Raw genomic sequence first — 5,129 nt, forward strand, 5'->3', positions numbered from 1 at the left:
AAGGGAGCCAGAGGGAACAGTATCTTCAGCATCAGTGGGGATGGTGCCTCACTATTTATATAAATGGCTTCACCATGCCAGACACACTCAAAATAAGTTACACTAAAATACCTTTCTGTATCCTTAGGACCCTGCAACCTGGGACTTCTCTTGTTTAAAAGAACTGAGAAAGTGTATTTTGGGAAAGAAAAAAAAGATAACGTTGCGAAAGATTCAATACTGAATATTGACCAGAAGTAAGAATGGAAGCAATTCGAGGATGTCTACAGAAATGCGTAAAACAATGCATGAGGGTGCTGACTGTCCTCTTGGGCTGATGGCTGGGGTTAACAGGGAGGAGGACCCACCATCCCACGGGCACTAAGATGATGCCACAGGGTGTGGGGTGTCTGGGTAAAGCTGGAAGTCATCTCCTGAGTGAGTTTAGGGGAGAGAGGTTGAACAGGACAATTCTGGGAAAGCATTACTAAATTGAGTTGTCAATCAAAAATGAACTAAGAGGACCCAAGATACAGAGCCCGAGTTTCAGGAAGCAGGGAAGTCGTGTGGATGATGAGAGGCACTCCCGAGATGAGATGACAGTATCTGCAGGGCCTTGTCACATCACCAAGTGGCTGACAAGTGAGAGAGACTGTGCTTCAGCAAGCTTAAGTTTAAAACCAGAAATGAAGGGGTGATTGTTCCTCGTGTGACACAGAAGCTCTGGGTGCCAGTGGGCTGGGCAAACAGGAGGAGAGTGTGAGAATCAGCGAGCTGCTGACTGCTGAGGGCCTTCCCTTACCCCCGCCCCCGACTCCCATCCCCGGCCCTGTATCACCTTGAGTGTGGGCGATTCAACAGCAGTGGGCCGGTGTTTGCTTCGGTTTTCTCGCGTCTCTCAATGAGATGGTTCCATCTGCAGTTTGGCAGTGAGAGGTGATAGGATTCTGTTTTAATTGTTGGAGTACCTGACTTGAGAAGGGAGGTTGGCTAGATGTTCCTTGTTAGAGGACCAATGAATTCTAAAGGCCTAGACACATGTCTTTCCTTTCTTCCGCCAAAGGCTTCCTCTCTGAAGAACGAGGGAGACAAATCCTTCCCGGGTAGGCTGAGAACAACACAGAATCCAGAAGGAGAATGGACAGTGATGACACCCTCATCCCGCCACTTCTGTCCTTGTAAGACCTCAAGCATTTACGCTGATTTCTCTGAACTTGAGGTTACTAAATGATAATGACCACTCAGCTCACTTGTTGTAAAGCGATGAAACACGTCAGCAGCCAGCGTGGTCTGACGCCTGCGTATACCACCCGAGTGACCACATGCTCACACTGCACTGGGTTAACTTCCGTTTCATTCATTCATTTACTCCCTGAGCATCCACACGACAGATGATGGGTGTCAGAAATCTGTGACAACTAAAACCACTTTTTGCTCATCAAGAAATATTACCTGGTAGCAATGAAATGTTCAAAAAGAAAACAAAAGTGAAGGATATACTTGACACTTCACAAGCTGGAAGAACTGAAGAAAAAAAAATTCAAGTTTTCAGTAGTTGCAATACTGAAGGACTGACTTTGTGGGTGAAATTAGGGAGCACGGGGGAAGGATGGGCAGTCTCTGCTCACATGATTAACTGCCTCTCAAAACCCTCCAACAGTCAGCTAGAGGTCAGTTCTGACTCAACAGCACACAACCACCACAACGGTGACTTGCGCTGTCAACCCAAAGGCACGTGGTTCAAATCCACCAACTGCTCTGTAGGAGAAAGATAAGCCGTCTACTCCCATGTAATTTACTGCCTCTCAAAACCCACTGGAGGGTCAGCTATGGGTTGGTTATGACTTGATGGTATATAAAATTAACAACTTGGGAAAAATAATGAATGCTGCAGGAAACATCAAAAGAACTACAAAAGACCTGGTCAGCCTTCAACTATTCAGGAGGTAACATCTGATCCAAAGCCTAGGGTCATCAAGGAAGATCAAGCTACACTGAAGGTCTTGGCAAAACACAAAGCCTTGGAAAATGACAGATTATCAATAGAGATGTTTAAAGAGATGGATGAAATGCTAGGAGCACTTATGCTAAGTAATTTGGAAAAGAGCAAGCTGGTCAACTGATCAACGATCCATATTCATGTTCATTCTAAAGTGACCCAACAAAATGTGGAAATTATTGGACAAGATAACTAATATCACACGCAAATAAAATGGGACTGAAAATAATTTTAAAAACCAAACTATTGTAGCAGTACATCTTTAGTGAACTGCTAGAAATTCAAGCTGGGGTGAGAAGAAAATGTGGAATGAGAAATATCATTGTTGATGGCAGAGGGATCCTGGTTGAGAGCAGAAATGAGACAAAAGATGTTTGCCTGTATTTTATTGAGTATGAAAAGGCACCTAACTGCATGGATCATAACAAATTATGGATGACATTTCAAAGAATGATAATTCCAGATCATTAATTGTGCTTACAGGGAACCTGTTTATAAACCAAGGAGTAGTCATTTCAGCAGATCAAAGGAATACTGCATGGTTTAAAATTAAGAAATATGGGTATCAGAGTTGGATTGACATATTTATTCAATCTGTAAGCTGAGCAAATATCTGGAGAAGCTGGAGTGTATGAAGAAGAAGATAGTGTTGGAGAAAGACTTCTTATAAGCCCATGATATGCAGATGACACTATCTTGTTAGCTGAAGCAAAAATGACTTGAAGCATTTACTGAAGAAGATCAAAGTCTACTGTTCTCGTGTGGCTTACATATCAACATAAAGAAGGCAAAAGTCCCTACAACTGGACCCAAAAGCAACATCCTATTCAAGATTTAACTTGGTTTGATCCATAATCTACTCTAGTGGCCTTGTGGTAAGAAGCTGCCCTGCAATCCCAAAGACACGTGATTGAATCCACCAAATGCTCCATGGGAAAAGGATTGATAGTCTCTTCCTGTGTGATTAAGTGCCTCTGAAAACAGGCTGTCGGGTCAGCTATGGGTCAGTTCCGACTCAATGGCACACAACAACAACAATGTGGAAGCAGCAGTCAAGAAATCAAACACCATATTAAGACTAAAGATGTTAAAGTGTTAAAAAGCAAGGGCATTGCATTAAGGACAAATGTGTGCCTGATGCTATCTGTGATATTTTCAGTAGCCTTGTATGCATGGGAAAGCTGGGCAGTGAATCAGGAAGAGCAGAGAGGAATTGATGTGGACATCATGCTGGGTGGAATGGAGGCTCGGGGAAATGAAATACTTTCCGTGGGGTGGATTGGCAGCATACCGCAACGGTGGACTCAAACATACCAGAGATCATGATTGTGGCATAGGACTGGTGTTCTGTTGTACAGAGAGTCACTCTGAGTCTAGACCAATTAAACAGCATTTAAGAACAATGGTGGGATGGAACACACAGGTGTGTCCTCACACATACATAGTCTATCTATCAGAGGAATGATGCCATTTGAACCTACAAATCAGTTTCTACCTACTCAGCACTTAAATGCATAGCGACGGTCTGTTTCCTAGTGTTGCTGTGACAGAAAGACCACAAGTGAATGATCTTAAACACAAAAGTGGCGGGGTCTACCACCTCAGTTTAGAGCCAAGAGGTCTGAATTCCTTGTACCAGTTCTAGAGGAAGGCCCTTGTTTGCTTTCAGCATCTGTGCCCCTGTTTCCCTTGGGGGTCTCCGTGTAACTTGGTGTTGATCTCCCCCCGGGTCTAGGATGATGCCAGCACAGGGATCCCGAGTCCACAGAATGTTGTCCACTTTGAGTTTCTCTTTCTTAGTAGCACTGAGGTCCTTGTCCTCTCTGCTGGCTTCTTTTTTATTTTTTCTCTTGTGAGATTTTTTTTTTTAAAAGACTGAAACTTGAGTAAGAGTGTGCCTTAAAGATGGCAGCTTGAATAAGAGTGGGACTTAAGGGTGGGCCTGAGTCCTGCCCTCTGGTAAGCCTGGGGCCTAAGATGTATGTCACCCGAATCCTCGTTAATATATAACCCAAACCAAACCAAATCTACAACCATGGAGTCAATTTCAACTCGCAGCACCCTGCAGGCCAGAGTCCAGCTTTCTATAGAACTTCCAAGACTGTAAATCCTCTTGGAAGCAGATTATCTCATCTTTCTCCCAGAGCAGTTGGTGGGTTTGAACTATTGACCTTTTGATTAACAGCCAAATTCTCTAACCCAAGTACCTCCAGGGCCTCATTATTAATATAAAGAGACTAAGACTTATGTCTGTCAACAAGTGGAGGAGACTCACACAACACCAGGAACCATGGTCAAGCCAAGTTGACACTTGTTTGTTTTGGTTTTATTGTTGTTGTTGTTGTTGTTTTTTGAGGGGGACACACTTTTGTCCATGACCAAAAACCCATCTCTAGTACCCACATGGAGTTAACCATCAACAGAGTCCTTCCACGGAGGAGGTTGGACCATCAACCTCCTTTGATTACCTATTGTGACAATAATGGCTGAATTTCAGGTCACAAATAATTGTCATACTGTTGTTATCTCATGTACCTCTCACAGCTCTAGAAAATAAGGGACATTGCTCCCATTTTGTAGGTGAGAAAACGAAGGATTGGAACATAATAAAAGCACTAATAACTTACCTTCAGTTCTTGCTGTGACCAGGTAAGGGAGCTCTGGTGGCCTAGTGGTAAGGAACTGAGCAGCCATGCAGTTCAAATGCACCAGTTGCTCCACAGGAGAAAGATGGGCAATCAACTCCCTTCTGATTTACTGCCTCTGAAAACCCACTGGAGGGTCAGCTATGGGTCAGTTCTAGCTCGATGGTACTCAACAGCAACAGATGGCCTAGTGGTAAGACATTGCATTGTCAACCCTAAGATACATGGTTCAAATCCACCAGTTGCTCTGCAGGAGAAAGATGGGCAATCTACTTCAGTGCGGTTTAAAGTGTCTGAAAACCTACTGGAGGATCAGAAATGAATTATTTCCAACTTGATGGTGCACAACAACAACGTGACTAGATCGGCATGTTCTAATGATGCTTACGGATCCCTGGTCATGTGGTAGTTAACAGAGGGCTGGAAGTTTGGATCCCCATCAGTCGATGAGGGGAGAATCTCGTTGAGATGGACAGTGTGATGGAAGGCTGCCGTGCATGAGGCTG

This window comes from Elephantulus edwardii, unplaced genomic scaffold (assembly GCF_000299155.1).
Source record: "Elephantulus edwardii isolate Elephantulus edwardi_28Jun2011 unplaced genomic scaffold, EleEdw1.0 scaffold00003, whole genome shotgun sequence".
NCBI lineage: Eukaryota > Metazoa > Chordata > Mammalia > Macroscelidea > Macroscelididae > Elephantulus > Elephantulus edwardii.